The following is a 12,785-nucleotide window of genomic DNA, read 5'->3' on the forward strand; positions in this document are numbered from 1 at the left end:
TGGCCCTTTATTCATTTTTTTTCACTTCAAAAACCGGAATTTTATAACCAGCATAAACACTTCCATTACCTCAAAAATATCAAAATACCTAGAAATAAACTTAACCAAAGAGGTTACCTATACTCAACCTAAATGACACAAAGACATGGAAAGATTTCTTGTGCTCTTGGATTGGAAGAATCAACACTATCAAAATGGCCACACTGCCCAAAGCAATCCACAGACCCAGTACAACCCTGGTCAAAATACTCATGACAGACAATAGGTCACTATCTTCCTAAGAGGGTGTGTTAGTTTGCTAGGGCTGCCATAATACAATATTCAAGACTGGGTGGCTTAAACAACAGAAATGTATTTCCTCACAGTTCTGGAAGCTAGACGTCGAAGACCAAGCTGTTGTTAGGTTTGGTTTCTTCTGAGGCCTCCCTCCTTGACTTGCAAGTGGCTGCCTTCTTGCCGTGTCCTCACGTGGCCTTTTCTCTGTGCACAGCTCCCTGGAAGCTTTTTGTGTGTCCAAATTTCCTCGTCTTAACAAAGACACCAGTCAGTTGGTTAGGGCCTGTCCTTTCCATCAGATCTGAGAGCATTCCTACAAGCAACAGCAAAGCAAAGTCCTTTTTGTACGTAAGTCATCCAGTGTTGGTTTCTGTTACCTACAAGAAGAAAAACATCCTGATAATACCAACCATATTAATAAGATTTCCAGACAGTTTGCATCTCTATATGACTCTCCTGCTGCCTTTTCAGTAAATCAACCCCCATTATGCCAACAGAGAATAGAGATGTCTTTGCAAAGCTAAAGAGCTTTCCAGACTGAGGCATTAGGATGAATGGAGATTTAACTACAAATGGCTACTTCTTTCTGCAACTGAAAATCAGCAAAACATTGAGAACTACAGTCCTCAGATGTGATTACATACCGAACTAGTTTATTCATATTTGCACTTGTATATGCATTGAATCTATTTGGAGCCCGTTGGTCCTTCATAAGCACATCCTGGGTCAGCTGTTGTCAAAACGTGGTCCCGGGAAACTCTTAAAAAAGCAGATTCTCTGTCCCCTCTCCCAGGACTACTCTATCAGCAGCTCTGGGGGTAGGACCCAGTCTGTGTTTTTTGGTTTCGTTTTAACAATCTGTGTGTTAGTAAACCCTCCAGGTGATTCTGTGGCTCACTGAAGTTAAAGTGCCTTGGGGTGAAGGAAAGGCTCAAACAGCAGGATGCAGCACCTTAGTAACAGACTTTCCTTTTGGTGAGACAATATAAGAAACCCTTAAAAGCATCCCTCGACAGGTCTTGTTCTAGCCGGGCCAAAGCCTCATTCCTCCTGCAACCCCTAGTGCTTCTTGTCTGCTGTCTCAAGAAAAAGAGAAATGGTCATTAAAGAAAGGCAGGAAGTCTGAAAATAGAGCAGTGCGGTCATTAATGCGAAGCCCGCACCCCCATTTCCGACTATGTGAGTGTTTTATTTGCCCTGGAGGCACCACTTTTCACACATTTGGCTTCTCTCTTTAAAAGGAACCCCAACTAATCATTTTCTTGTGCATCAATGCACTAGTCTCTCAAGTATTCTTTTTAAATTGAGTGAAGATTAAACCTAATGCACACAGTTCCGTAGTAACATTTCTTTTAATGAGACCCATCTTCTAATGGAAAGAACTGCCCTACTAAATTAAAAGGAGGGAAATATATAAAACACATAATCCAGCGCATGAAACCAAAAACCTAATTTACTCATTCATTTCACTGGACAATGTGATGACGCATAACAGGAACATGAGAAAATGAAGCTGTGTTCCTGCCTCCTCCTGCCATTTCCCCCTTTCTACTTGGAAAAGGTCAGCTTGAGAAAAACTTGACCTTAACATTTACTTCCCAGTAAAGCAAACCGGTGAAAGCAAGTATTTTTCATGTCCTATTAATCTGAAAATCTAATTGTAAATTAAAAAAAAAAACTCATTTCATGCCATCTTTTTTATTTCAAATGTCTTTAACTTGAAAAAAATTATTTTTAGCCAGACTGGGATGAATTCCAAGCAGTTTCAAAATTGCTATCAGAATAATACTTTACTTATAAGGTTAAAAAAACCAAGTACATAATCTGCAGTGTTTTATGAGGTTATTAATTTGAATTATGGAATTCTAATTGCTTAGGAGATTGTCCATAAACCACTGCTCTCCTCCGGCAGGATGGAAAAAAACACAAAGTAGTCCCACCAGGAAGCTTGGAAGCTTGTCAGAACCTACAAATGTTTCTCAAACTTCATGGTTTCTTTCAGTGCTTTGGGTATTTTGCAAAAGCCCTGATCAAAGGTAACCATGACCTCAGAGGTGTGTATGTGTGTGTTTAGCTTTTTCTTTTCTTGGCATGCTTTATGCACACTGAAATGCTGACACTGTAAGAGGCCAGAACTATGTCAACTCCTCTAATAATGAAGGTGTGCTAGTTTTATAATGATAATTAACTGTAGGTTATTGATGTGTGTGTGTTTACTTGCAGGCATGTGAAAGCACACATGGATACAAGCACTTACTTTGTTTGCATGTGGTAAAATAGCCTTGTGGTTTCCAATTTTTATTCCAGCCCTGTGAAAATGCAGATTGCTCCAAATTTATTTATTGGTATATAATACACTGAGATCACAAATCCTGTTTTGAAATAGATTTTCTATGAAAGATACCCAGCTCGATAATTTGTTTTCTTCAAGTTTTTTTCATTGCTTTAAACAATGTCTGTACTCTTAAGATTTAACAATCCTGATAAAAAGTTCTTCATTCCGTTCATCTCATCACTCAGTTGACCTGTGTGCAGTTTGGACTGTGTACAGGAAATAAGATTAATTTTGAGCTTGTTTCCATAAACTACATGAGGTCCAGCTACAAACCCCACAAGATAAATATAAAGTAGTGGGGCAACATTATAATAGTAGTAGTGAGTTTTTAAATGCCTGTACCAGCAGAGGAAACTTGTCCAGAGCTAAAGAAGGAAAAAAAAGGAAAACAACTTGAAATGACACAGTTTTATATAAACTTCTTATGGGAACACCCTTACTTTCAACACTTTGTATCCAGAATTTATTTCCTGTTGGAATCTTGATGTAAGTTACAAATACTAATTAACAAACTCATACCATACTCCTTGGGTGGTTAAAAAGAAAATTGGGTGGGGATCTCGGTAGTTCTTGGAGTTTTAAGTATGGCCACTTGGCCCAGTCAGTCAGATCCACAGTGTACTGGAAAGGAAGGTATCTTTATTCAGGCATCTGTGCAAGTTGGTGGCTTTATTGGACTAACCATGATCTTCCAGACAGTGAGACCAACCATTCAGCCACAGTGTCTCTTAATTGGCTTTGTTTGGTTTTGGTGTTGAGTAGTTTTCCTCCAATGAGTAGGTGGCTCAGTGAGAAATCCAAAAGAAAACAGCCTCTAAAAGAGCTTTTGGTACTTAGAGGTTTTGGAAAGATGACGAGAAGAAGCGTTTTCCTGGAGTAAATATTATTCCTTGGAACAAATCAAGGTATTGACTCTAACAACAACAACAACAAAAAGTTCAGAAAAATTCTATACGGCAGCAATTGGGATAACTTCTGACAAATCACTTTGTAGTGACATTGAAATAGTAAATACTCGATTTATAGCTGTTTTTTCTTTTGACTGAAAATGTCCAATGTATGTGGCTTGAATACATGTTCTTGTCTCAAATGCTCTACCACACACATTTCCACCTACTGTGAAGGCAAACACATTTTGACTAATGTTATTGCTTATGAAAATTTTCCCTGTGACTTGAAATCCTACCTCTGTGTTTTCTTTTAAACGTTCACATTTATAAATGGGCAATTGTTAAACCACTTACTATTTCTCTTAGAGTTACCATAATAAGGGTGATCCAGTAAGTAATGTAACCTTTCCGATACTATGATTTTCCATTTACTGCTTGAGAACAGCACTTAGGAAAAAAGAATCCTTGAGAGTGGGAAATTTTTAAGAATGATCCTTAGATGCCAAGGCCACTCATTAACATTTCTCCAATGAGAGTATTTCAAGTTGTCTGAAGTTGTGTTTCATACAAAAAAGCAACTAAGGTAAAACTTGTCTGCTCTTATATTTTAAGACCACTGGCGAAATGCACGCTCATTTAGCTGTGCGTAGGGACTCACACAAACAGAATGAAAATACACCAGCCTATTCTTCCAGCATTGCAGATGTAAGTTAGCCAGAGCACTCCCTTAAAAGTAAGACATCACTCTCAAAAACTACTTTTACATGCGGTATTTTAGACTGCGTTATATGGAAAGTGAAGTGTTTTATGAGTAAGCCCCACTCCCGATGTGGGCGGTGAATCCCTGGAGGAGATGAGCAAGTCTCTGTCTCTGATTCGGTCTCAGAGCCAGTGCTACAGGGTTCTCCATTCAATCACAATCTCAAAAAGCTTTGCAGACCCAGTGGGACCTGTGACTTGCCAGGTTGTTGTAAGGTGCCAGGATTGAGGTTTCTGACCAAGGCCAGTGCCTCAAATAGCCTGATGCTGCTAGATGCTCCAATGGAGGCCTAAAATCAGCTGGAAAACTGTTAATAATAGCATTCTAATGAGACTTCCCCCAAACATCAAGGCAAACCACTATAGGGGAAGGAAGCATGGGAGGGGCAGGCTGTGATGGAACAACCTAGAGTTCAAATTAGGACTGTGCCAAGTATTGATTGCATGACTCTACAAGTGTAGCTAAATTTTTCTGAGTATCATGCAGATTCTGAGTAACACGGTTGTGCTGGATAGTATGCTAGGTCTCTCAGCTAATTCACCTTTCTGTATTCTGCTTTGTTATGGTGGGAGCTGGGGCTCTGCCAAGTGCGTTTCTTCATTGCCAGCTGGCTTCTTGTTAGGTGATCCAGAAGAAGGGGAAGGGGAGGGAAAAAACCTTCCATTTTACCTTTGGCTTGCAATTCTCATCGACTCTCCTCCCAGCAGCAACAGTTGGCCCCAGTTCTCAGCTCCTGTTGGCACTTACAGGATGAGGCTAATGGTCATATACACATCAGACAGGTGCTGACTCCTCCTTGAAAGCCTTATGTCCCAGCCCCTCAGCATCCATTATGTGAGCTTCTATTTTCTGATCCTATTTTTAAAAAAAATCTTTATTATGGTATAATTCCCATACAGTAAACTACACATATTTCAGATGTACAATTTGATGAATTTTGATAGGTGTATATACCTGTGAAAGCACCACCACACTCATGATAGCAGACATTTCCATCACTCCCCAAGAGGTGCAGATTTTGACCTCCCAATTTATCCCTTCCCACCCCCTTTAACCCCTGGTAATCATACGTTTATTCTCTATGTCTGAGAGGCTGTTTCTTTTTGTAGGTAAGTTCATTTGTGTCCTTTTTAGATTCCATGTATGGTATTTTTCTTTGTTTTTCTGGTGTACTTCACTTAGAATGACAGTCTCGGGGTCCATCCAAGTTGCTGCAAATGGCATTATTTTATTATTTTTATGGCTGAGTAGTATTCCATTATATATGTATACCACAACTTCTTTATCCAGCCATATGCTGATGGACATTTAGGTTGTTTCCATGTCTTGGGTATTGTATATAGTGCTATGAACATTGTGATGTATGTGTCTTTTCAAATTATATTTTTCTCCAGATCATATGCCCAGGAGCAGGATTGCTGTATCATGTGGTAAGTTTATTTTTAGTTTTTTGAGGAAGCTCCATACTGTCCTCCATAGTGGCTGCACCAATTTACATTCCCACTAACACTGTTCCCTTTCTCCACACCCTCTCCAGAATTTATCATTTGTAGACTTTGATGATGGCCATTCTGACCTGTGTGAAGTGATAGCTCACTAAGGTTTTGATTTGCATTTCTCCGATAATTAGTGATGTTGAGCATCTTTTCATGTGCCTATTGGCCGTCTGTATGCCTTCTTTGGAGAAATGTCTGTTTAGGTCTGCCCAATTTTTGATTGGATTGCTTTTTTTAAAAAATTATTTTTATATTAAGCTGTATGAGCTGTTTGTATATTTTGAAAATCAGTTTCTTGTCGGTCGCATCTTTTGCAAATATTTTCGCCTATTCTGTAGGTTTCCTTTTAGTTTTGTTGATGGTATCTTTAGTGTGCAACAGCTTTTAAGTTTAATTAAATCCCATTTGTTTATTTTTGCTTTTATTTCCATTACTCCAGGAGCAGGTTTGAAAAAAAAATATTGCTGTGATTTATCTCCAAGAGTGTTCTGCCTATGTTTTCCTCTAGGAGTTTAATAGTATCTGGTTTTACATTTAGGACTTTAATCCATTTTGAGTTTATTTTTATATATATGGTGTTAGAGAATATTCTAATTTCAGTCTTTTACATGTAGCTGTCTAGTTTTCCCAGCACCACTAATTGAAGAGACTGTCTTTTCTCCATTGTATATTCTTCCCTCCTTTGTCATAATTGACTGTAAGTGTGTGGGTTTATTTCTGGACTTTCTCTCCTGTTCCATTGATCTGTGTGTCTGTTCTTGTGCCAGTACCATACTGTTTTGATTGTTGTAGCTTTGTAGTATAGACTGAAGTCAGGGAGTGTGATTCCCCCAGCTCCATTCTCCTTTTTCAAGACTGTTTTGGCTATTCAGGGCCTTTTGTGTTTCCATACAAATTTTAACATATTTTGTTCTAGCTCTGTGAAAAATATCATTGGTAATTTGATAGATTGCATTGAATCTGTATATTGTCTTAGAGAGTACAGCCATTTTAACAATATTGATTCTTCCAATCCAAGAACATGGTATATATCTTTCCATCTGTTTATGTCATCTTCAGTTTCTTTCATCAGCGTCTTACAGTTTTCGGAGAACAAGTCCTTTGCCTCCTTGGGTAGGTTTATTCCAGGCTATTTTCTTTGGTGTGATGTTTAATGGGACTGTTGCCTTAATTTCTTTTCCTGCAATTTCATTGTTAGCGTATAGAAATGCAGCTGATTTCTGTATATTAATTTTGTATCTTACAACTTTACCAAATTCATTGATGAGCTCTAGTAGTTTTCTGGCTGCTTCTTTAGGGTTTTCTGTGTATAGTATTATGTCATTCATGAACAGTGACAGTTTTAATTCTTTTCCAGTTTGGATTCCGTTAATTTTTCTTCTCTGATTGCTACAGCTAGGACTTCCAAAACTATGTTGAATAAAAGTGGTAAGAGTGGGCATCCTTATCCTTGTTCCTGATCTTACTGGCAAAAAGCTGAAAGCATTTCCTTTAAGTATGAGGTTAGCTGTGGGTTTGTCATATATGGCCTTCGTTATGTTGAGGTATGGTCCCTCTATGCCCACTTTCTGTAAAGTTATCAAAAATAGATGTTGAACTTTGTTAAAAGCTTTTTCTGCATCTACTGAGATGATCATAGTGTTTTTTTCTTCAGTTTGTTAATGTGGTATTTGATTGATTTGTAGATATTGAAAAATCCTCACATCCCTGGGGTGAATCCCACTTGATCATGGTGTATGATCCTTTTAATGCATTGTTGGAGTTGATTTGCTAGTATTTTGTTGAGGACTTCTGCATCTATATTCATAAGTGATATTGGCCTGTAATTATCTTTTTTTGTCGTACTTTGATTTTGGTATCAGGGTGATTGTGACCTCAGAATGAGTTCAGAAGTGTTCCTTACTCTGCAGTTTTTTAACTGTTTTAATAGTTTCAGAAGGCTAGGTATTAACTCTTCTCAAAGGTAGAATTCGCCTGTGAAGCCATGTGGTCCTGGACTTTTGTTTTGTTGGGAGTTTTTAATTAGTGATTCAATTTCAGTACTGGTAATTGGTCTATTCGTATTTCCTATTTCTTCCTGGTCCAGTCTTGGCAAATTGTACCTTTCTAAGAACTTGGACAACCTAGAAGAAATGGACTTTTCATTGGCATGTAGTTGCTCATAGTAGCCTCTTATGGTCCCTTATATTTCTGATCTTATTAATTTGGGTCCTCTCCCAAAGTAATTGATGAGTCTGACTAAAGGTTTATCAATTTTGTTTATCTTTTCAAAGAACCAGCTTTTAGTTTCATTGAACTTTTCTTTCTTTCTAGTCTATTTCATTGATTTCTGCTCTAATCTTTATGATTTCTTCTACTAACTGTAGGTTTTGTTTGTTCTTTCTCTAGCTGCTATAGGTGTAAGGTTAGGTGGTTTACTTGAGATTTTTCTTGTTTCCTGAGGTAGGCCTGAATTAGCTGTAAACTTCCCTCTGAGCTCTGCTTTTGCTGATTCCCAGAGGTTTGGGACTATTGTGTTTTCATTTTCATTTGTCCCAAAGTGGTTTTTTATTTTCTCTTTGATTTCTTTGGTGGTCCATTGGTGGTTTAGTATCATATTGTTTAGCCTCCATGTGTTTGCAGTTTTTGCAGTTTTTTTGTTGTTGTTTGTTTTTTGCAGTTGATTTCTAACATCATAGCATTGTGGTCAGAAAAAATGCTTGATATGATTTCAGTTTTCTTAACTTTGTTGAGGCTAGCTTTGTGGGCCAGCATGTGATCGATTCTGGAGAATGCTCCCTGTGTACTTGAGAAGAATGTTTATTCTGTTGCTTTCAGGTGGAATTGTCTATAGATACCAGTTAAGTCCAGCTGGTCTAATGTGTCATTTAGGGCCTGTACTTTCTTATTGATTCTCTGTCTGGATGATCTATCCATTGATGTAAGTGGGGCATTAAGGTCCCCCACACTATTACTGTGTTACTGTAGATTTCTCCTTTTATATCTGTTAACAATTGCCTTACATATTGAGGTATTCCTATGTTGGGTGAATATTTACTTAAAATTGTGTCTTCTTCTTGAGCATTATGTAGTATCCTTCTTTGTCTCTTATAATGGTCTTTATTTTAAAATCTATTTTTTTCTGATGTAAGTATTGCTATCCAGCTTTCTTTTGGTTTCTATCTGCATGGAATATCTTTTTCCATCCCCTCACTTTCAGCCTGCATGTGTCTCAAGCTCTGAAGTGAGTCTCTTGTAGACAGCGTATACATGGGTCTTGTTTTTGTATCCATTCAGCCAGTCTATGTCTTTTGGAGTGTTTAATCCAATTACATTTAAGTAATTATCAATACATATGTTAATACTGCCATTTTGTTCATTGTTTTGGGTTTGCTTTTTTTTTTTTTCTCTTATTTTTGTTCTCTTTTCTTGTGGTTTGATGACTGTAGAGTTACATTGGTTTGTGGTTACCATTAGGTTTTCGTATATAAGTCTATATAGATAGATAAATAGATAGATCATATAGATAGATAGATGATTGTTTTAAGTTGCTGGTCTCTTAATTTCAAATGCATTTTAGATACCCTGCATTTGTACCCTCCTCCCCTCAACTAATTTTCTCTTTCTAGTTGTGGCCTTTGCCTTTTTTACCTAGAGAAGTTTCTTTAACATTTGTTGTAAAGCTGGTTTGGTGGTGCCGAACTCTTTTAGCTTTTGTTTATCTGTTAAGCTTTTGATTTCTCCATATCTGAATGAGAGCCTTGATGGATAAAGTATTCATGGTTGTAAGTTTTTCCCTTTCAAAACTTTAAATATATCATGCCACTCCCTTCTGGCCTGTAGCATTTCTGCTGAAAAAAAAAATCATCTGATAACCTTTTGGGATATTAATATTTTCTCCTTATCCTTAATTTTTGTCAAGTTTGATATCTATGTGCCTCAGTGTGTTCCTCTTTGGGTTGATCCTGTGTGGAATTCTCTGTGCTTCCTGGACTTGGGTGACTGTTCACTTTCCTAAGTTAGGGAAGTTTTCGGTTATTATCTCTTCAGATATTTTCTTAGGTCCTTTCTCTCTCTGTCTCTTTCTGGGACCCCTGTAATGCAAATTTTAGTGTGCTTCATGTTGTCCCAGAGTTCTCTTAAACTCTCTTCATTTCTTTTCTTTCTTTTTTCTTTGTTCTGTGGTAGTGATTTCCACTAATCTTCCTTATAGGTCACTGATCCGTTCAGCCTCATTTAGTCTATTCTTGGTTACTTCGAGGGTATTATTCATTTCAGTTATTGTATTCTTCAACTCTGTGTATTCTTTATATTTTCTAACTCTTTGCTAAAAACTTCCCCCTGTGTATCTATACTCCTCAGTTCTCTGAACATCTTTATCATCATTACTCTATAAACTCTTTCTTAGATAGATTGCCTATCTCCTCATCACTTATTTCTTCTGGAATTTTATCTTGTGCCTTGGCCTGGAAGATATTCCTCTGCTGCTCCATATTATCTAATTTTCTTTCTTTCTTTTTTTTTTTTTTTCAGTTATATTTATTGACCTTGGAGAGGTGGCCGTCTGTGGAAGATGTCCTGTGTATCCCAGCAGTACACTCATCTCTTGTCACCCAAGAGTCAAGGTCCAGCCGGTCTCGGGGTAGAATTTGGCCTGTGTTTGTAGATTTTTTCCATAGGCTTTGGGATTGTTGTTTTCTAACTTCTGGTTATCTGCCTTCTGTAGATGAAGCTGGACTAGGTACTTACACAGGTTGCCTGGCAGTGGGAGTCTGTGCTGCTGGGTAGAGCTTGGTCCTGGCCCTCTGGTTGGTAGGGCTGTGTTTAGAGGCAGTGGTGGACTCAGGAAGTCTGCTGATGGATGGGGTTTGCATACCCACCCCAGTATGTTGTTTGGCCTGAGGCTTCCCACCACTTAAGCGTACAAGCTGTTGGTTGGGGCTAGGTATTGGTGCTAATGACTCAAGCAAGAAGTCAGCTTCCAGGAAAGCTCATGTAGATGAATACTCCCTGAATGTCCACCACCAGCTTTTATGTCCCCAAGGAGAGTGACAGCTGACCCCTACCTCCCAGGAGACCCTCCAAAACCAGCAGGCAAGTCTGGCCCAGGTTCTGCCCTCGGACTTGGTGCACGTGAGATTCTGTGTGGGTTTACTAGGAGAGTGAAGTCTGTTTCCCCCAATCCTGTGTGGCTTCTGGAGTTAAGCCCTGCTGGCCTTCAAAACCACGTTTTGGCGTCTCCTCCTCCCACTGGCAGAACCCTGGGCTGGGGAGCCTGATGTGGGGCTCACAACTCTCACTCCTGTGGGAAGGCCTTTGCAATATAATTTTTCTCCAGCTTGTGGTTCCCTTTTTATGGTTCTAGTCTTTTTTTCATGGTTGTTTAGCAGTCAGTTGTGGTTTTCTTGTAGTTGTGAGGAGAGTTGAGCTCGTGGTCCTACTCCTCCACCATCTTGACTGGAAGATCTATGTTCTGATGATCTTAACTTCTTCCCTTTACTTCCCCAGCCTTACAGATGGAGCCTGCTTCCTGGATTTCTCCCATCTTCCTTTTTTTCTCATTCAGCTACCAACATCTATGCATGTGACTACCTAGATTAAATTTTTTCTGTTGAAGTATCTGAGTGGTTTCTGTTTCTCTAATTTGTCCCTTACTGATAAAATGTGAGACAGTGCTACCTACTAAATTTTTTTTTTGCATAGATTAAGTGAGGAATTGCATTTCAAATGCCTGTTACAAGGCTTGGCTCATAACATAAATACATGACTTCTCTCCATTTATATAAGCTGTGTCCTTGGCAAAATTCCACTCTCCCCCAATACAATATTTGTGCAAGTTGTAGCTTTAGATATATTTGACTTGGGAGAAGAACCCTGGTTTTCTAACTCTCAGCAGTCTCTATGTAATCATAGATGCAATTTATGACCACAAGCCCCGTGATGCTAGTCTCTGACTAGAAATCTTATCACCTCATTATCAAGTATAGTCAGTTTACAATGTTGTCAATTTCTGGTATACAGCATAATGCTTCAGTTATACATGAACATACATTCATTTTCATATTCTTTTTCACCATAGATTACTCCATGATATTGAATATAGTTCCCTGTGCTATACAATATGAACTTATTGTTTATCTGTTTTATATATATTAGTTAGTATCTGCAAATCTCTTCCATCCTGGTGACCATAAGTTTTTTTTCTAAGTCTGTGAGTCTTTCTGTTTTGTAAATCAGTTCATTTGTGTCTTTTTAAAATTTTTTAGATTGCACATATAAGTGATATCACATGGTATTTTTCTCTTTCTGGCTTACTTCACTTAGAGTGACAGTCTCTAGGTCCATCCATGCTGCTGCAAGTGGCATTATTTTATTTTATTTTTTATGACTGAGTAGTATTCCATTGTATAAATATACCTCAAGTTCTTTATCCAGTTATCTGTCAGTAGGCATTTAGGTTGTTTCTATGTCTTGGCTATTGTATATAGTGCTGCTGTGAACACTGGGGTGCATGTATCCTTTTGAATTAAGGATCCCTCTGGATATATGCCCAGCACTGGAATTGCTGGATCATGTGGTAAGTCTATTTTTAGTTTTTTGAGGAATCTCCATACTGTTTTCCATAACGACTGTTCCAAACGATATCCCCACCAACAGTCTAGAAGGGTTCCCTTTTCTCTATACCCTCTCTAGCATTTATCATTTGTGGACTTACAGCAAGGTAGGAGGATACAAGCTTAACATACAGAAATCAGTGACATTTCTTTACACTAACAATGAAATATCAGAAGAGCAAAGTAAAGAAACAATCCCTTTTAAAATAGCATCCAAAAAAGTAAAATACTTAGGAATAAATCTGACCAAGGAAGTCAAAGACATATGCAGAGAACTACAGAACATTGACTAAGGAAATTAAAGGTGACTTTTAAAAAAATGGAAAGTTATCCCATGTTCTTGGATTGGAAGAATTAATATTGTTAAAATGGCCATACTTGACAAAGCAATCTACAGATGTAATGTGATCCCTATAAAATTACCCAGAACGTTTT

The 12,785-nt window shown here is 38.1% G+C and overlaps 2 long non-coding RNA genes across 2 annotated transcripts in view; one reads left to right on the forward strand and one right to left on the reverse strand.

Moving 5' to 3' along the window:
• The window catches only part of LOC116662527, a 157,516-nt gene extending 145,740 nt beyond the window's left edge, over positions 1–11,776 (forward strand). The window contains exons 4-5 of the long non-coding RNA XR_004318490.1: positions 5,656–5,691; positions 10,270–11,776. This is a non-coding gene — a long non-coding RNA (uncharacterized LOC116662527). The remainder of the gene's footprint in view (positions 1–5,655; positions 5,692–10,269) is intronic.
• LOC116662526 overlaps positions 1–12,785 on the reverse strand; it is a 22,420-nt gene continuing 9,635 nt past the window's right edge. Inside the window, exons 2-3 of the long non-coding RNA XR_004318489.1 lie at positions 4,931–5,116; positions 1–653 (exon numbers count right to left, since the gene is read on the reverse strand). This is a non-coding gene — a long non-coding RNA (uncharacterized LOC116662526). The remainder of the gene's footprint in view (positions 654–4,930; positions 5,117–12,785) is intronic.

Source organism: Camelus ferus, unplaced genomic scaffold, assembly GCF_009834535.1.
Source record: "Camelus ferus isolate YT-003-E unplaced genomic scaffold, BCGSAC_Cfer_1.0 contig299, whole genome shotgun sequence".
Classification (NCBI taxonomy): domain Eukaryota; kingdom Metazoa; phylum Chordata; class Mammalia; order Artiodactyla; family Camelidae; genus Camelus; species Camelus ferus.